General features: G+C 52.4%; 1 pseudogene; it reads right to left on the bottom strand.

The window, feature by feature from the left end:
- LOC119090854 (regulator of G-protein signaling 7-like) overlaps nucleotides 1-18,864 on the bottom strand; it is a 30,355-nt pseudogene extending 11,491 nt beyond the window's left edge.
- Nucleotides 18,865-20,974: the final 2,110 nt, after the last annotated feature.

The raw sequence follows: 20,974 nt of genomic DNA on the forward strand, positions 1-20,974 counted from the left end.
TCAAATGTGGAACATTGTCCATAAGCCCCTCACCAATTAGCTCGTTCGCCAAGTTGGTATGTTGTCTTTTTTGCGTGTCACCGTTTCGCAGCTCACCCTTTTGGCTTGTCAGCTGTATGGTATGTCGCCATTTTTGCAGTTGGTCATTGAACCTTTCAAAAATCTGGTATGTTGTCCTTTTGTCATGTAACCGTTTTGCAGTCCGTCATTAAGCCGATTCGACTTTCGGTTCGTCGACTTTTCTAGCTGTCGCCAATATGGAAGTCGTCGAATGAAGTCAACAAAAGCAGTGGGAAAACTGCGAGCCGACTTTTGTCCGGGCACCGCAGACACTGGCGTCGCACCAATGTTCTGTTGAGAGATTTATGATGTGTGTTTGCGGGTCTACGAGCTCAACATGTGAACGAAACATCAGTCTGGCTCTGTCCTCTGTTCCCGCAGAAGGAAAGGAATGGGAGCAGTTAGTCGGCAACCAAGTCTTGTCATTAGACACAGCTGTCAGAAAAGATCGAATAAGAACTGCTCATTTCATGGAGTCTTGGAAAACCCGTAATTTTGCCTTTACTGCTTAAGCTTGTTTTTCGTGCCGTCATTTGCTTTTCGCTATTTTGACACGTCGCCATTTTGCGTCACCATTTGTTCAAACGTGACTATTAAGCACTCCAACGACGCTTAATCTTTTGCCAAGCTGGCGTATTTTTACATGCCGCAACTTTGCAGCTCGCAATTTAGCAGCTTGCCATTTCGGCATGTCGCCATTTAAGTCCGCCATGTTATCGATTGCAGTTTTTGTCACGCCGAAATTTTACATGTCGTCAGTATCACAGTCGCCATCTAGCAAACGACAAAAGGACATTCGGCAGACCACGAGTCGATTCTTTGACCGGACACTAATTTACTCCGCTGCGTGGCATTGTTGCATGGCCACAGACAAATGGCCTGATTTGTGTCGAAGGGCAGATATGGGTCAACACTCAGTGAAGCTGGAAGCTAAATGAGCCCATTAGCAAATGCCTGAATAAGTTGCATTAGCCACTTGCCATGGATCGAAACGCGTGGAGGGCAGACACGTGTGGTTGCATTACACACGAATTCGTGATAAGCTAAGAATAACAATACTGTAGGCGCTTTACTGCCATTTTCTTGCGACAACCTACGAAGACAACGGAATATCAAGCGGTTTCACGGCAAAAGATCGCTTTTTGCTCACGATGGTAATAAACGGAATATGCGCTTGACATCGACATTGCATCACAGTCCTCGAAAGCATGCATCACTTCGGCTAGGTCGATGACATTTTGAAGATGCAGCATGGCTATTGACGTTACGTCATCCTTTTCGCTCTGGATTTGTGACGAATTGTAGGCCCCTCTCTGCACTAATTTACACTAAAACACATTAATAAAACGGTGTGGTCCCTATTTGCTCGAAGGATAAGCCCTCTCGGCCCCGGAAAGCCGTCATTTGTGTGCATGTTGTTGGCCCCAAGCATTAGCGTTGACTTGACCTGAGGGACGGCGAGCTGGCATGATGGTATCTGTAAGCTTTGTAAGCCGCCTCGCACGATGAACAAGCGAAAACAACCGCCCGGTAGTAGATGACAGCGGACATAGTCTTACGACACAGGGCATATCTACAAGCCCGGATCTCCTTCACGAACGGATTTTATCCATTTGACCATTTTATCATTTTGACTCATAATAAAACTATCGCCTCACGCCTTTTTGCCAGGCATGGTCGCGGGGTGTTTTACCTGTCGAACAGTGCACACAAGCCCGCCTTGAGCCAGGACGATTTTCTTCGTCCACTTGTCAGTTGACCTCCCCGTCTCAGTCGGGCCAAACAATGTGTCGGCTCTGGTACTCGTGCCGACTTACAGCATATTTCGTCTATACTGCATTGATCCGCGCCTTTTCTGATGCAAATATATGCTTCTCTTCTTCGCCTAGTTGGTTTAGGTCTCGTGACGTTAAGGCGGGTTTTTGAAATCTGGGCCTGGTTTCAACCTGCGTGGTGCAACTTTTCCGCATTTGGCAGGTTTCTCATTTCCTAAGTGAATCGAACGGGGAAGGGTCACACTCTCCACATCGCAGTGCTGCGGGTCATTAAACCCATTCAAACAGCTTGCACGTTACAAGCGAACACGTTAAAACTGACACAACACGAACTGCTCATTCGTGCTGACATTCCACGAACTGCTCTTCGTGCTGTTGCAGATTGCAGGCGGCCGCCACCGGTGGCCGTGATGAGAGCTCGTGACGGCCGAGCCGGGCCGGGCCGGGCGGCTTATGGTGTAAGCTGCCTCATGGTCCGAATACCACTCAGTTGGCCTGCACTGCACACGCACTGTCCACGGCTGGGCAGGAGGAATGTGCTCGAGACGCCGTGCGCGTGAGCGTCTGGACGGTGGGAATGCCTGATACCGGTAGACGCTCCTCTGATGGCCCCGTCCTATTCATTAGTGATGTGCCTTATTATTATGTTGCTATGTATTATACAAGTATCTTGTACCCAATCACGATATATTATATAAAATCTTGCACTGTTTTATTACTATTCTGCTGCATTTCGTATCGTTTCTGCCGAAATCGTTACACTTTAACTAGCTGTGATAATTTCTATAATTTCAATAAAGAAGAAAGAACGACGGACGAAGTCTAATAACTAACGGTGTGGTGAAGTTATCATGAGCCCCTACCTTGCACATGTGGGACAAATCAACAAATCATATGAGGGGATTTCAACTTCACCCTGCGTTAGACGATCGACGCCTTTGTTCCACAACTGGTGCGCGACGTGCCTCATTAAGCTCGAATCTCTGTCCCGGGCGGCAGTCCCTTCGACATTCCGTGTTGTCTCGATGTCCGCCAGACAAAAACCTGCCGCTTTGACCCAACCAATTTATGCCCTGAAGCGGTGCAGCTCGGCCGGTCACGTTTTGTCCCGGGGTGCAGTGCCACCGTGCGCTATCTGCAACCGACAACGGCAACCAACGGCCGGCAACCACCAACCAAACGTCTACCAGCGAGAGCGTCTCGCCGCCGCCGGCCGAGCGCGCCCGGCGCCCCAGCGTGAATCTCACCTGCATGAAGATGAAACTCCCACTTCCTGGAGAATATCTCTGCAGTCGGGCCAGGTTCTCGGCCTCGTAGTCGGCCAGCTCAGGCGTGTCTTGTTTTGCATGGTGCGCTTGCAGAGGTACACGGCTGTGCACGGACAGGGACATCTGCACGTCAAGGGCGTGCGCGCGTGCGTGATGCTTCACGCATGAGTGGGGCTTCAGTTTGTGCGTGTGCGTGTGTGGGGGGAGGGGGTAAAGACCAGATTCCCTCAAAACATAAAGGTGCTTGATCCTTATAGTAAGTTCTGTTCATTCTGAAGTTTGGAGCGCTTAAGGGTGCGCTCTTACAACGTAAAATATGGCGGAAATAATTCGAGGTTTCTATCCATCGCACTTGTATGAATATAGAGTCACAATATCTGGGCGTGTCAGTGACTAACAAAGTAAAAATGACTCGACCACATGTCCCTATGCATTTGGGTACCTCGGACGCAATGAACGCCGTGGACTGGATACTGCGTCAGTATCCAGTCTGTAGACACATGTGTCTGTCATATTCGTCCCGGAATGGCCCTGGCGAATGTTACGTTCCCGAACAAAATATAGCGGTGTGATTCTTTTGCTGTCATTGAAAGAAACAATCGTAATGATAGGTCATACCGTTATTTCATATTCCTTTATGATTGCATAAATACACTCCAACCTCATCATAAGCCAAGGGTAGCTCCAAATATCTTCTGAATGGAATTTCGAAATGCTGACAATTGGACCCACGCGTTGAAACTAGAAATTTGATTGGGCCCTCACTTCGCAGAACCAGTTGCTTCCATCACTTAGAGCGACACGAAGTCCTTTAAAATCACGCTTAAACTGATGCAAAGCAGTAGAACCGATTCCAAAATTAACGAGAAGTAATGATGCACACGCCAAGGACAACTTACTTTGGAGAGCATCCATAGTTTGGTAAAACGACGGATCTCAACATCAAGCGCAGCCCTTCCGTTTAGGCCATGCACACGTTTTCCTGCTCATCATTTTTCAAAAAGATTAGCTGAATAGGACGAGCTTCCGGCAATGTATTGGTTAAGCTGCGTGCCTGGGAGACTAGAGAAACGGGGTTCGATTCCCGCTGTGCCCGACCCTCCTACCAGGGTACGAGGCAGGTGACGCGTTACAGCCTCAGCAGCTGAGTGCCTCGTAAAGCCCAAATGCCAACGACGTCGAGCTTTGCAGGACTGGTAAACTTCCGAAGGGAGAGCACGCACAAATTGTCGGCTTGTATAGCCTCGGCCGTATCTAAACGTGCCGTGGAGCAGGGCGCACTTGCGTCAGAAGACAGCCAATTATGTCTGTTACTTATGTCTCAATTATGTCAAGAACTACAGATCCGAGCTATCGCCCGATGCATGGCTACATCACGTTATAACAGAGATTAAGAAAAAGTGTTATCAAAGTCTGTTTTGCTCAGTTTCTCGCCGTTTTGGCCCGGCCGCTTTGATGTCCTGTCAGCTGCTTCAGTGGCCAGGCTAGCTCGGACGGCTGCTGTGTTTGTGTCAGCTGCTTCAGTGGCCAGGCTAGCTCGAACGGCTGTTGTGTTTGTGTCAGCTGGTTCAGTGGTCAGGCCAGCTCGGACGGCTGCTGTGTTTGTGTCAGCTGCTTCAGTGGCCAGGCTAGCTCGGACGGCTGTTGTGTCTGTGTCAGCTGGTTCAGTGGCCAGGCTAGCTCGGACGGCTGTTGTGTTTGTGTCAGCTGCTTCAGTGGCCAGGCTAGCTCGGACGGTTTGCTGTGTTTGTGTCAGCTGCTTCAGTGGCCAGGCTAGCTCGGACGGCTGTTGTGTTTGTGTCAGATGCTTCAGTGGCCAGGCTAGCTCGGACGGTTGCTGTGTTTGTGTCAGCTGCTTCAGTGGCCAGGCTAGCTCGGACGGCTGCCGTGTTTGTTGTCGGCTGCTTTAGTGGCCAGGCTAGCTCGGACGGCTGCTGTGTTTGCGTCGCAATCGACGTACTGGAGAAACGAAATGCGGCGCAAAGTTCGATGAATGAAGCAGTGTCAGCAATCGTGACTTTGTTCAAACAGATCCACTAATCGCGAGACAAGCGTGGGTTAGGATAAGGGCTGGGGTACGTACTGTCGCTACATGTATTGTGAAAGTGTGACGTACGCCGAAAGGCAAAGGAACCAGAGATGGCGAGAGTGTGGTTGTACCCATTTACAAACGTCCGTGCCTGCTCACAGGGTGCCAAACCTGTTCACGACGTGCTTGCACCTGTTCACGATGTGGCCGCTCCTGCATCTGATATGCACGCCTCTGTTCATAATGCGGCCGTGTCTGCCCGCGGCGCGTCCGCGCCTATTGACGGGCGTGTCGGCGCCAGTTCCCAGTGCCCGTGCCGCGGCCGGCACACATCGGCGCGGCGGCACCGGCGACGGGACTGCGGCCGCCGGATCCGACAATCGATCTGCCGGCTCCGACGGCCGCGCCCGCCGACCAATACAACTCTCAACAGACGCCTAACGCGGCAAATCGGCCCATCTGTGCCGAGCTAATTGAATGGCGCCGGCTATTGGTAAACTGAGCCCAGCTGCCGCCCGTCCTAGCCGGCGGGGTTGCCTCCTCCACCTTCTGCTCCACCGCCAATGGACCCAGCTGCCGCCCTGCGCTAGCCGACGGGGACTGCCTCCTCCTTCTCTTCCACCGCCATTGAATCCAGTCCGCCGCTCTGTGCCTTCTGCTCCACCGCCAATGGACCCAGTTGGCGCCCCGTGCTAGCCGGCGGGGCTGCCTCCTCCCTCTCCTCAACCACCAATAAATCCAGTTGCCGCCCTGTGCTTGCCGACGGGCCTGCCTCCTCCACCTTCCGCTCCACCGCCAATGGACCCAGTTGGCGACCCGTGCTAGCCGGGAGGCTGCCTCCTCCTCCTGCTCCAACGCGGCCGGCGGGCAGGGGCCTCCTCCATTTCCTCAGTCAGCAAGCAGAGATTCACTGGCTTTACAGGTTAGCGGAATATACGGCATGGACCAAGATCGTATGCAGCTACCCACCCATCAATTACAAACTCGTTGGCAAAACTGCATTCACAATGTCATGTCATTGTTTCATGCCAAAGAGGTTGGTTTATTTTCACACCTGACGGTCTTCGGTCTTGTTGCTTGCTGCACTGAGCAGGCGACCAGGCTTCCAAAAGCTTCATTTCATGGGCAGAGATTCTTGCACAACTTCGGAAAAAGGTTATGTGACAGCCGAAGACGACATTTCTGGCCATATTTTTGTCGTGTTTATACATCATCTATTTTTAGTGTCTATCCTGTGTATGTTACGGTCCTTATTCGGATCTTCGGTGGAAGCACATGCGCAAAAGCAGTAACGGCTACCTATAATTCCAGGTGCGGGGGTATCGGTGCTGTGGGTTGAACCCGTGCCACAAAGGTCACAGACAGCTGCACTTCGCTGGAGCTCAGGTTGCCGCATGAGTCTGTGCCTGGGCGACTACTTCAGGGTCATCCAGGCATCCATGGCAACATATTAGGGTTACTCAAATCCTGCCATTCCATAGGCCATGCGACAATCAAGGTCAAGAATAATGTAATTGTCGAGTCGTTCGTATCTGGCGTTCGTAAGCACGATTTCCACATATGGCGGCCACCAACGGGTTCTTAACCAACGTTGTGCAGGGTGGTGTGACGCAATCAAACGATGACATATTACGAAGCATCTTCACTAAATTGAGATATTGTGTTGTCTACCACTGTCCTTTCCACTTGACGGTACACGAACAGTTGAAGGTTGGCTTTTTCACAATAGCTCATGTTTGCTTCAGTATTTTAAATGTGAAACGTTCCCCTCGAGCGGGCCCAGTTTGTATCGGCTTCTCACATGTCTCGCAGCCTTGCAGAAGGGGCTAGTCTTCCCTTGCTGGCCTGAATAGTCGAGAACGCCACAGCTTGAGCGTATTGTGCTTAACGTGTAAGCATAAGGATCCAATGTTTAATGGCAGCCATGTCTCAGCATCCCACGCATGGCCGGCGCAGTGGGAGAAATTACGGCCATCTGAGGTGCAGTGACATCTGCTTCGCAAGAAATAATGCCAACATGGCTGCTTCTCAAGAGGTGATCATGATACCCAGCAATGTTAATCAAACCCCGTCTCGGCCCCATTTGACTCGACAGACTCGCCAGCTCCTGAAGCCGACAGCTTCCGGTTTAACTTTGAGCCAGCCCTCCATGGAGAGGAGAGAGGGGCGATGCCAAACTAAGGGATCTCGTCTGCTCTGGTCGGCATCACGTCCTTTTGATGCATAAACGAAATTACCCAAGCAATTCCGAGATGACACCAAATTTTGACAAGGATTCGGTTCCGGAGAAAATGAAGACAGGCACTTATAACTGGAATATTGCGTCAGACTGAAACAACCAAGCTCAAAATATTAAAATTTTAGCCCATATGTAAATACCACTTTAATGATCCATTTTAATTGCGCTGCAGATAGCTCTTGGATCCAATGGACACATCGTTATCGTTGTAACATGCTGTTGGTACGTGCCATTTTGGGACGTTCGGTTTTGTTACGTGCCTCTGCCACTTTGGTAAAGTTTGAGCGATTGTCGGGGTCATTAGATTTTTTTGCCGTAAGCGAAAGAACGGATATGACTAAGCATACCGCGACAGCCATCTGACGCACAGGCTACCTTCAATAGGTCAACAACTTTCAACGAGATTCATGACTTATAATGGCATAGTTTGGTCTTATTTTGATCCTAGATTTTCTTTCATATTTCGTTGTATTTGAAATGCGGTGTCATACCTATTCGTCCACGCAAATGTCGCTTGCTGTCATGCCAAGACTCCATCTCTGGAAATTGTTTCTCTAGCATCGGGGCCGACTTGGCAAAATAAATGGAAATAAAACAGCGACATTGGACTTCATGTAAACAACTTACGTGGCGGTTATCGTTCCGTACCTTTGAGCTCAAATTGAGATGAAATGGCCACAGGGTCTACCAATCCTCTCACCAACCAGGCTTATGATGATACTTTCCGCCCGAAGAGAATTGATATTCAAACCAGCTTTTCTGAAACAGCTTTAAAAGTTCTAAAGCATTTCACGCCAATCAGCCTTCGTGACAAAAGTTCCAGACAAAAAGCATTGTTTGCGATTATCAGGTTTTCCTAGACTCTGCTTAAAAATGTCTAAGCCTAATTGTGTGACATCACGTCTTTCCACGGAGACTGCTTTGATTCGTGCAGTGTATGAGCATCTGCCACGTTCAGTAACAGGTACGAACGTCCAGAGGCAGTTGCCCGGGACTGACAGGCGGCAGTCACTGCCCGTGGAGCCAGTCGTGTCCCCGGATGAGAGGAGGGAGTTAGAGGACGCGTTTGCCTGCGTAGACGCGGCAGCTGAAGTGCGATGGATAATCGACACCAATGCAAGTTGAGCCTGGGCTCATTGTGGGAGGGCTCCCACAAAATGTGTATGAAGGGTACGCAAAACTGTTGTTCCTCTTCCAAGGAATGGCTCCACAAGCTCAAGTCATGGCCCATAGGTGTTGGAAACTGCTTCTCCACCAAATAAGTAAATAAACATTTTCTTCCCTAGACAAGTACTGCTCACGAGCTGTAGTGCCTTGTATCTGTTCGTAAGAAGAGGGACAAGTGTCCGTGTGATCTGAGCTATCCTTCACGTACATCTGGTGACATCCCGCCCGCAATAACCCAGACGTCATTTCATTGGCCCCGGTCCCCCCCCCCCCGTCGACTGGCCTACCCTAAACTGGCTAATGTTTCCTCTAGCCCCCTCCCCAGCCGGACACAAGACTTGCCCCCCCCCCCCCCTTAACAAAAATATTGTAAAGAATCCTGACGCTACTTTCAATGCCTTTCTTCCTGTTTTGTGCGTGAGCCATCTTCCTTAACTTGTCATCCGTGGTAACACTGCTTTCGTGCTCGCCATAGCTAGACCCCAGGTCATGCCTGACAGCCTGTATCCCCGGCCTGCGCCGAAGACAGACAGACCGCGGCGAGCCGAGCACTTCCTCAGCAGGCAGCCAATAAGATCATTATCTCGCTTGATGTCCGACTCGTCGCCGCCTGAACGCCAGACTTCTTCATACTCTGTGACGGCCTGTCGCCTCCTCCCAGTTCTGCATGACAGCCCAGAGACGCCAGACCACTGATAGCGCCGCCTGCGGGGGCCGCAGGCTGAGCAGCTAGGTCAGGTCAGGTCAACAGGTCCACCGAGCAGCTGAGAAGCATCTGACAGGAGTGGAAAGGAAAGCAATCAACGGAGCGGGCGGGGGCCGCACAGAAGAAACGGGGCAGCTTGACCCGCCCGAGCAGCCCATGTTCGGCTGTGTGACCGCCGACCCGGCCGCCAGCCCAGGCCCGGCCTGCGCTGGTCTTCGTTGGCCTCGTCGGAGATCTCAAGTGAGCACTGCGGCGCACAGCGTGCGTCCACGCGTTTATGGCGTCCCACCTGTTCGGGGACCTGAGCCCGCCGATCGCGTCCGTCACGAGCCTGGCGCGACGGTAGACATGCCTCGACTCTTCCAGAAAGTAAGATGTGCTATACGGAGACGAAAATAATGTGCTCCATGTGTCAGAAGCGTCAGAAGTATTCCAAGAATTTCCTGATTCAACAGTTCCCACGCATCCTTGTGGGACACCGTTTCCGGGTCACATCTCAGCAAGCACGACACAAAGACAGCCACAGTATCACTCTGGACTTCTCAGACGGTAGGCTGGACTTCCCACCATACTTAGCCGTGCTTGGCGACTTCAAGTCATCCATACGACATGTACTGGGCAACAACCCAGCATAGTACAGAAGTACAACCTGCGCTGCGTGACCAGCCATTCCGGCGCGACATGCTCGGGCCACCGTGCGTTCCAGCGTGAACGCTGCGTTTGGAAGACTGGTGCGAGTATAACGGCTCCAGAGTGCGGCCCATTCCTATCAGCTGCGCCAACAGCTGCAGTGCGAACGTGCTGTTCATCGAGACAGTCAGTCGCTGGCCGAACGCTGGCCGGGACGCCCGAGCTCGAGGGACTGGAGAGGATCGTCCCAGCTCCAGTGGACGCCCAAACTCGAGGGACTGGAGAGGATCGTCCCAGCTCCAGTGGACGCCCGAGCTCGAGGACTGGAGAGGATCGTCCCAGCTCCAGTGGACGGCCCAAACTCGAGGGACTGGAGAGGATCGTCCCATCTCCAGTGGACGCCCAAACTCGAGGGACTGGAGAGGATCGTCCCATCTCCAGTGGACGCCCAAACTCGAGGACTGGAGAGAATCGTCCCAGCTCCAGTGGACGCCCGAACTCGGGGGACTGGAGAGGATCGTCCCATCTCCAGTGCGGTCGGCTGGCTGCCGTATGAGCCATAATGATGATGGAAGCAGAGGTGGCGCTTGCTAATGATCATTAATGTATCCAACTAATTCATGGATGTATGGTGATGTAAGCATAGAAACTCATGAATTGGTCGCAGGAATACATTTCCAGTACGTTTTGTGCTTTGCGAATTCAATCAAACTGTAAGGGTTAGGCGCAGGCGCGTTCTATCGGTGTTATAGGTACGCCAATATAGGTGATGGACGACGAGGTCCGATAACATGGCATCATGGCGCGGACAAATGTGGACGTACCGTAATCCGTGTTTTCTGGCTCCCAGGACTTGGACGGCCAGAAATACGGTGTCTGAAATGGAAAAAATGTGGTTAGAAGACACCTGATGAACTATGTCGAATGAGGCGACATCGCTCACAATAACATGAGATATAACCACACATCTCTTATGCGGACGAAGCGTCTTCAAAGTAGTAGTGCCACAAAAATCATTTTCTCGCTTTTTTGGCTTCCCTCATATGCGAGAAAATGCACCATACCTTCATGTGCATACTCTCATTAAATGCTCATAAAGCAACACATGTCCGTAAAAATTCAGCGGTACCATACCTGGTACTGGTCGAGTATGGCATATATGGCACATTAGAGCGCGCCCTCGTCTGCTGCGGTTTTCCGCGGTGCCAAAAGACTCCTGGTAAGGAGCTGTTTCATGGAGCATTGCCCAAGGATGAGTACAGTAGCACCGTGTCACTTTCCCAAATCTAGGGGGGGGGGGGAGGGACTTCAAACGTTACGACCCTGCCCAGCTCCTGTCATTGACCACCTGTTCAAGCGGTAAAAGGCAGTGGACAATTACGGCGGACGTGTCTGTCTCAGAATTTCACAGGCCCATTCCATTATCCATGTGCAAACGTTGTGTCCCTGCTCCGATGACATCCACAACTAGTCGACATGCTGCATGTCGGGCCCACCTCCCTGAGGTGGGCCCGACAGTTTCCCAGTTTCCCATTTCTCGGCCCAGTTCGGACCGAGCGCTTTGTCACGTGATATCCACTCCAGTGGCGTCTATCCGGATATCCGTCCAGGACATTTATCTTCAATATCAGCCCCGGAATACCCGTGGATATTCCAGGCTGGTACATTCAGGGCGGGTCAGGAGTATTCAGGATCTAGCCCGGATATTCGGGACAGATCCTGAATATCCATGTCAGGTCATGACCCTGCATCTGTGTCAGCACATCCATCACGAGCTCTCCGCCCCAGGCCACCCGCCGCCAGCGCTGAAGCCTGCACTCGAGCCGGCCGGTCGGCGCCTGCTGGCGGCTGTCCTGGCGCTGACGGCCGACGGCCCATGCCTGGGACAGCAGCGCCGCGTCGGCCAACGCTCGTTTGGCAGCGCTCGCCCCCGCCGGCCTGATGGCCACCAGCCACGCGATATTGTGCATTTCCACGCCATTCGGCTCACGTTAGGCCGCGCGGCAAATACCCCCCGCCGGCGCCAGCACGCCACGTCACGTGACTGCGCTGTTGCTGGCCACTCCTAATAAGGAGATGTCTCCGCTCGTCCGACGGCCAGAAGAGTGCGCGCGGGGACCGTGCTCTGCTGGTGAGTTGTGGGCGTCAGTGGGTGGTGTGCAAACAAACTTTCAGCTTATGATGCGGCCTGCCGGAAGAGGGAATTTGGAACCGATGGCCGATGTCTCTCGTCTCATGTATGCGATACCGGCGAACGTTCCCAAAATACAGAAACAATAACAAATGATAGCACCTAAGAGGCGGCAATGAAGTGAATGGAAACCGAGTACCTTCATGTCGAATGGTGCTCAGAGACCTTGCCGAGGAGCACAGTCGCCCGCCGTCCAGTAAGGATTGCCGCCCACCATCGCGACAAGAAAGTATCAAAGAGAGTCAATGTTGCGCGTAAAACGGTCAACATGGCTTACGAAATTGAGTTACGTCACCAGCCTATGGGTCATGCACATTATGTGCCGTGCAGGATCTCTGCCGCCCAGGACCAAATGGCAAGGCAGCTCATGTGGCGCTGACCAGATGCCTTCCACAAATGTGTCGCTTGAGCAGAAACATCGTGGCGAGGAATATGGTTGTAGGAGAATATTTAGACGACGCCGGATAATCTACGTCTTTTCGATATCCCGTTTACGTCAGTAAGCTAGAGATTTCATGTGCCTTGAGCGAAGGCAAAGGACCAAGACTTGACCAGTTCGAAGAAGGAGGTAAGCTATGGCGGGGGCGGCACTAACGGGCTTGGTTGTATTGCTCCCAGTGCACAATTCTCACTCAAATAGTTCATCCGAAAAAACAAATTAGCCCAAGCATGCCCTTCATGCGGAACTTCCTGCCTCCTGTGCAGCCTCCTGGTGACAAATCTCCGTTTGAGAGCCCACGGATTCAAGCCGATACCCTGCGGTAGAACCCACACCGGTCACCTTCGCGGTAAAACACAGACCAGCGCACGGGACTCGTGCCCCACCTGGAAGCGGTAGAATGTGCCGTCGCTCCGGACGGTCAGCGTGTGGTCGTCGATGGGGAAGAGGTAGCCGTGCGCAGCCATGAGGTGAGCGAGGTGCAGCGCCTCGGCTGAAACGGGGCGTCACTTCAGCACCGCTAGACAGGCAAGGGGTGCCACAGTGACAAGACCACACGACGCCTCGGCTGAAACGGGGCGTCACTTCAGCACCGCTAGACAGGCAAGGGGTGCCACAGTGACAAGACCACACGACGCCTCGGCTGAAACGGGGCGTCACTTCAGCACCGCTAGACAGGCAAGGGGTGCCACAGTGACAAGACCACACGACGCCTCGGCTGAAACAGGGCGTCACTTCAGCACCGCTAGACAGGCAGAGGGTGCTTCAGTGACACGGCCACACGACGCCTCGGCTGAAACAAGGCGTCACTTAAGCACCGCTAGACAGGCAGGGGGTGTCACCGTGACACGTTCCAAAAAAAATGTTCAAAATAAATAAAGAACTAAATATTTGGCACAGTGCTGTGTTTGGTTTCATGACTGCAAATCCACCTGACTTCCAGGCAGCTGCAGTCTGTATTTGTACTTATATTTAACCCTTGCGCGAACCGAAAACTCCAACGTAATTGCCAGCTTATCCGAATGCAAACAATGGTTGCTGCCACGAAACAGGTCGCCACGCCCTACTGCATTCTCCTGCTGACCAGTCACTGGGGTCACTAAAGCCCCGCGCCCAGGGTGTGGCACTACGGTCAACAACCCAGCTGGGACAACCCCCGGCATTTGATGGGTTGAGCGCTGAGTGACCGAGGAAGTATACGGCTTGAGCGCCCAGCAACACCGAGGAGATTGCGCTTGCATTCTAAGAAGATATATTGAGCTTTCAAGTTGCAAATAATCAGCCTTCCGAGACGTCCAAAGAATCGATCAGCACAACAATCCTATATATATATATATATATATATATATATATATATATATATATAGGATTGTATATATATATATATATATATATATATATATATATATATATATATATATATATATATGTCATCCCTCGTACCGATGGAAGTAGGTATCCCCCATGAAGTTTCCGGGGATGGCTGGAAAAATGTTTCTACGCTAGCATTTTGAAATGTTGGGATTTTTGCTTAATCAGTTTAACGTTTGCCCTGAAATCTTCAAGTCCGGGTCACATCGGATCAATTAGCTAGAGTATTTTGAGCATGAGCATATCGGACCAGCACGTGGACGAACATAAGGATTCCCGGCGCTGCGATGTAACGTGATCTTTCTGAGGTCTTCCCTAGGTCTTCCTGAGGTCTTCCTGTGGTCTTCCTGGTTGCTCATCAAGCGACGTCACTCCCTCACTTTCCTACGACATCTTTAGGTCATCATAGATATACTTTATTTATTTCGTTTCCAGCAGCGTCGCTTGTTCACCTACGAGTGACAAAGGACATCGAAAGTCAGCAAATGGTTCTAACTTAGCTTGATCTACAGGCCCGCATTCGAAACACTGTGCACCATTGGCGGTATTCGTCGGTCTCATCTGGCCTTTCTCACTTTAATTCCGTTTACGAAGCTCCAGGTGGTAACAATTAACTTAATCTATTATGCAATGATAGCGATCTCGCGGACGCCGCGTGGTCTTGAAAACTGATGTTTCTGCATGCCCCTTTTTCGTCGACGTTTAGCCTAACACACTCATTCGATCAGCACAACAATCGTAACGAAACACGGCACAGTAACGTCAGGAAGATCAACACGGTCACTCAGTTAGGTTCGAAATGCAATTGAGCATTTGTTGAAATTGGTTCTGGCACCACCGACGGCTGCTACAAGCTAGTTGTCGTTCAAGGAAAACGACACTGCTTCAAACACTCTTCATGCTTCATGACTCAAACATGCTTCAAAACTGCTCAGTTAGGTTCGAAATGAAATTGAGCATTTGTTGAAATTGGTTCTGGCACCACCGACGGCTAGCTACGAGCTAGTTGTCGTTCAAGGAAAACAACACTGCTTCAAACACCACCGACGGCTGCTACAAGCTAGTTGTCGTTCAAGGAAAACAACACTGCTTCAAAGGTCAGTGTGAATTATGTATAAAGTGCAATCCTTGTAGCGTAAAAGGCATACAACCTCACGCAGAAAAAACTGACAATGCGTTATTGAGAAAAACCTGGTCGATGAGAAAACATGTAACTTGACCTTAGTTGAATATGGCCCTGAACACAAAACGACCTTAGAATATCTTGTTGGCATTACATGAGCTATCGCATAGCGGTGTATTCGTCTGGCCACCCCCTTTCCCTCGGAAGGTATGCATCTATCCCGTTGGGTATGTAGTACTCCCCCTTTGGAAGTGTTGCTCCCAACGCAGCGCACACAAAACCCGATTCGGACCAAAGTGGCAGTAGGGTTTGGGGGTCAGCCACCAACGGTTCGTGGGTCCTTAACGGCCATACGACAGAGTTTCCCTTGATGACATAACTTTAGGATTGATGTTTTACGAGCGGGTCGGTTGCCGAGGCCATTTCGTTCATCATTACGGTCTTCTAAGCGGGCCCCCTTTGCTCGATATCGCGGCGGAAGCAGGACATCCGGTGCCGACGACGACGACGTCTCCGGCGCCAGACGCACCGGAGACGTTAGACACGCTATCGCACGCGGCACCTGGCAGAAATGACGTGTTTTTCGCCAACTACCTAGCCATCATCCACGTGTTTGTCTTCCAGGCTTCCGATTCGACCCGAACCCCACGTCTCCTCCTCACACTGCGAAACCATCGGTGATTGCAAAACGGAACTGAGCCCGTGGTCTATTTCCCAGACGACGTGTTTGTACCCCAGCCATCGACCGATCGCATTGCCTGCAGGCACCTGGACCCGGTGGCCGCTCGCAGCCGGCGCCCGCGCGCCGGATCCCATTTCAGCTCATTATAACCGGCGCAAAACAGGCGCGCGGCGCGACGCTTTTTCCGCACCCCTTGCCTGATCCCTGGTGTCGCCATCCGCCGCACCCCAGAGACCGGTCGATGCCGGCCTCCATGACGGCTGCCCGGTGCCGCCCGCCGGCCGGTATTGGCAGGCGGACGTCATCGCCCACAATGGCAAGGCCCGGTGACCCCTCCCCGGACGGTCGCCCGCCGCCATCAGCTGACGCGGCGGTGCAGTATGGGCAGCTATTGGCCGAAAGCCCCGAGCGTCCGGGCGGCGGGCGGCGGGCAGCGCGGCGCGACCGATCCCGGCCGCCCGCCGCCGGCTGCCCCGGCGGTATGTCTGCCTCCAGCTGCAGCCACCTGCCTGCAGCCATCCGGCGGAATGCTCGCCGTCACCCGGTGTGAGAAGCTAGCACCAACGAGTCGGTGGCAGCCGCAGACGTCCGGAAGGCATGGAGCGATCCGGGGAGGGAGGGGGGGGGGGGGGGGGGAGGCGGAGAACTGGTGCTGCGGCGCCCTGGATTCTCGCTTCTTTCCCAGCGCGCCGCGCCCTCGCTTTCGACGTGACCAATAATATTTTGGCCTATCTTCCTCAGCATAATCCCAAGAGCTACATTCCTCCAAAATACCGTATGAAGTGGTCGCCCCAAAAATACAGCTTGCGGGCAGGCAGATAGGCAGGCATTGTGTGCGGCTGACCCACTGCAGAGCTTGTTTGGAAGACCGAGACTGGTGACCGGTTCTGTTGGTCTGAGCAGCTCTACCGTCTGCTGACGATGAGTGGGGACAGACATAACAGGCACGGATCCAACTGCGCCGACCGCTGCAGAGCCCCAGTCTCAGCCGCTGCCCGAGATGGAGCCCCGGTCCCGAGCGACTCGATTGAACGCAGCTAGCGGACGTTCTCCTACAGAAACGCTACTATGGACGTCAGTTGTACGGCTGAACGCCTGAGCTATCTCTGTTTTGCGTTGAGCAGTCTGTCACGTTAATCAACCAAAGAAGTATCCAGATATTGTAGCTTCAGCGGTGGTTCCTGAATTACAGTGGTGAAGGCGAAAACCAGTATAACGAGAAAACGCTTACCAGGTGAATGATAACAGTGAGACAAGTTGAACTTCCATCCGTGAAATATATTGCGCTGAGATATGTTGGGGTGGCTACACATGCCCAAAACACGAGCATAAAAGGATAGCTCTGAGCAACATAAATGTGAAACCGACAAGGCACTAGTAGTGGAAACCAAAAGTTAAGCGTTTGCCGATCTGCTATTCGAAACCTTGCTTTCAGGACTTCTGAAACTGTCTAACGTTTCTGCTGCAATTATGACGCATGTAGCTGTAGGTATTTGCGGACTGATATTTTGGTTTCCTTTCTGACGACAAGTGCGGCGTTTGCGCGGGCATTTAACCATTAGAACGATGTCGATATTTGACCGAACATTGAATCATTAATAACATATTTCACATGTCTTTGACCTCGAGATTCCGCGGTCACCGGCAGAAAATTGGCAATTCTGAATCTCGGCATTCACAAATGCCGGGAATTGCAGACAAGCGCATCTACGCACCGATAAGCTCCGCGCTTAGTTAGTGCCGATGTTGGTATCACCAATCCATCCCGTAGATGACTGTGCGAGAACTCCACAGACCGGGGCCCGTCTTTGAGGACTTGTTTTAACACACAATTCTGCCGCCACACAGCAGAACAGCAAAATGTGTAATATCTTTGCGCCTTCTATGACACGTGACTTGGGTGGAGATGCTATGTGAACTGACTTTGGCTTTGATGCGATAACGCTTTTTATAGCGGCTCACGCTTTCCTGTTGATCTGTTAGAGCGTCAGGCGAAGCGAACTACCGAAAATAGACGAACACGTGCTGGCAATTTAAGTCAGTCATCAGAAAGAAACGTGCGATGAATTCCGGAATCCATAACGAACATAATGAATGCATAGTTATGACTCGCTTTTCGATGAGGAGTTCGAAAGCGTGCTTTTAAGCGCAGCGGCCAAATTTCTCACCTTCATCTCAATAGCTCACATGACATATATTCTTGACTAAATTTATAGCCCTTTTTGTCCCAGGGTACTCCCCACATGACAGTGACCCATTCTCAGACGCTGGCACAGCAGTGCACCCATAATGACAGCCTGACTTTATTGTGCAGATAGTTGCATTGCAATGTTATCAACCGTTGAAAACGTGACTCCACGATAATTCTGTCCATCAATCCTCCAGAAATATAGTCAATAATCCTGCATTGCTGAATAGGCGCACACTTCTTGGGCACATACACTGCTGGCCTTCTTACCCATTGCTTGTTAGATTTCCGTATAAACAGAAGGTGCTTGCATGTAGTCAGCAATAGATCAGAGAACGGCCTAACTAGTGTAACAACGAGGAATGGGCGGCTCCAACTCACCTTGATCGTCGACGTCCAGGTTCTTCAGCATCCACGCAATCAGGTCTGCTCCAGCGAAGACCGACGGAATCTTGGACAGGAACGACTTCACCGTTCGCACCGGAACACCCGCCTTTTCATTTTGCATCCGCTCCACTATTCGCTCCATCTGGTGGACGCGCGTTAAGGGATGTCATCCCACAAACTGCGACCAATGACTGAGTTAATGACGTCGCCCACTGACACTCCTCGCGGCCAATTGGAACAGTACTAAGAGTCCTGGCTGACAGTGCTCAGGTGCTAAGCACCTGGATTAGTCACCTAGCTACACCTCGCCTTAGGGGCTGGGCGAAGACGTGAGGGTAAATGCCGTTTTGTCCATGAAATGCTGCGATTTAGAGCCGAATTCATGAAAATCAGCTCCCCCCCCCCCCCCTGCTATGCCCGTACCTTGTTGTAGACGATGTGATTGGGCGACTCGTCGGCGTGGCCGTGCAGGATGTGCGAGTCGGCGGGCGCGGCGGGGGTCGGCGAGCCGGCCGCCTGCACAGCCGGGCTCGAGCCGGGCCCGTTCAGCTCCGCCTTGTGCCGGGCCGCCAGCCGCTCCGCTGACATAATGACCATGCCCGGGCCGTGGGACCGCGGCGCCTGCCCGACACACACCGTGTCACCGACCGCGACGTCTGCCCGACACGCGCCGGACACCGCGTCGCCGAACGCGATGACTGCCCGACACAACACCGTATCACCGACCGCGCCGCCTGCCCGACACAAACCATGTCACAGACCGCGGCGCCTGCCCGATACGAGCCAGACACCAGGTCACCGTTTGCGGCGCCTGCCCGATACGAGCCAGACACCGTGTCACCGACTGCTGCGCCTGCCCGATACGAGCCAGACGCCGTGTCATCGACCGCGGCGCCTCCCCGATACAAGCCAGACGCCGTGTCATCGACCGCGGCGCCTGCCCGATACAAGCCAGACACCGTGTCACCGACCGCGACCACCACAGCTTGGACGCAAGGACTGCTTGGACATGTTGGCTGTGAGAATCCCCATCAGTGATTGTCACTTCTCCTCCCTCGTGGTAAACAGCGCAATTTATCCCAGGTGAATCCCAGGTAAATGTCAGTCAAGTTGAAACTCCGTCAGCTAGGTTACAATTAGCGTAGATGAGTGCAGATAATCGGACAAAAATATCAGCCATGCTCTTCATGCTTCATGACGATTCTGGTAGAGTCCACTGCGGACAGCTCAATTCCATGAACTGCTACGATCACAAGCAAGATAAAACAGATCGCACAAGATGCGGCAAATCAGGCTATCGGGCAGACGCAAAAAGAACATCAAAAATGCTGACGCGCTAAAGAGAAAACACTGACACCCTCAACGACCAGCCGACCCTGTCACGCTTGCAAAAACGTCGCTATCTGAAGCGGCACAATCGATTCACCACAGGAAAATAAGCGTGGACCGCGTGGGTCAAGACACACGTGACCCGCATGTTCCAGACGGCGCCATCTCCCGCAAATTGACTACACTTCATGGAGGGGTGTCCTGTTTGCCACAATCACAACAGAGAAAGGCGCTTTTCTCTAGCATGTCAGCATTCACAAATGGAAAGGATCTGATTGAGATGCTCACCAGGGCACGTAATAAAAATCCCCGCCCTCTTTGCATGACAGTCTCTGTTAAAGCAACTATGGCACCTTGATTGGTGCACCTTTTGTTGTTACCTGAATAAGTGAAGGTCTTTTTAGCACACGAGCAGCTTTGATGTTAACTCTGATGGGCACTGAACAGCTCTCAGCTTTGTTGCCTGTGGGCACAACGTCGATGACCCACACGCTCCATGCTTGCTCGCCTTCGGTGAACTGACTACGCCACGTCGAAAGGCGCCCTTCCTAGCAATCGTGACACGAAATATTATTTTTAGTCCGTCAACACTTTCTGCTGAGCGCATCAGCATTTTAGTGTCGCCCTGAATGGGCGGTACTGTATCCCTCCGTAATTCGCTCTTAACATAGGTTCAGGTCAGACGACATGATGAGACGAACAGAGACTGGAGTGTCGATAGACGGCGAAGGTACCCACGCCAGGTCAGACCGGAGTGTCGGGAGATGGCGAAGGTACCAGCGGCTGGTCGGACTGGAGTGTCGGGAGATGGCGAAAGTGCACATGGCAGGTCAGCTTGGAGTGTCGGGAGACAGGCAACTAGAGTGGAGAGACAGTTCAGACTGGACTGTCGGGAGACGGTGAAGGTACCCACGGTCGGTCAGACTGGAGTGTCGAGAGATGGCGAAGGTACCAACGGCTGGTCAGACTGGAGCGTCGGGAGATGGCGAAGGTACCAACGGCTGGGGGGATGGCGAAGCTACCCACGGCAGGTAAGACAGCACTCGACGCTCTCAAGACCAGCGTTTTGAAGCCAACAGGCAAATTACTAAGTCAAGATTGTAGGTTGCAAAGTCGAGGCTCCAAATATGCTCTCAGTCAGAGCGTTGGGTCCAGTGTCCGAGTGCTCTGCACTTCGGAGAGATCCTTCACCAATCGCAGTCCGGAGAGGCCCTTCACCGATCACACTTCGGAGAGGTTCCTCGCCGGTCACACTTCGGGGTGGTCCTTTACCGATCACACTTCGGAGAGGTCCCCCACCGATCACGCTTCGGGGTGGTCCTTCACCGATCACACTTCAGGAAGGTCCTTCACCGATCACACTCCGGAGAGGTCTTTCACCGATCACACT

Source organism: Pollicipes pollicipes, unplaced genomic scaffold (genome assembly GCF_011947565.3).
Source record: "Pollicipes pollicipes isolate AB1234 unplaced genomic scaffold, Ppol_2.1 Scaffold_3094;HRSCAF=3628_pilon_pilon_pilon, whole genome shotgun sequence".
Taxonomy (NCBI): domain Eukaryota; kingdom Metazoa; phylum Arthropoda; class Thecostraca; order Pollicipedomorpha; family Pollicipedidae; genus Pollicipes; species Pollicipes pollicipes.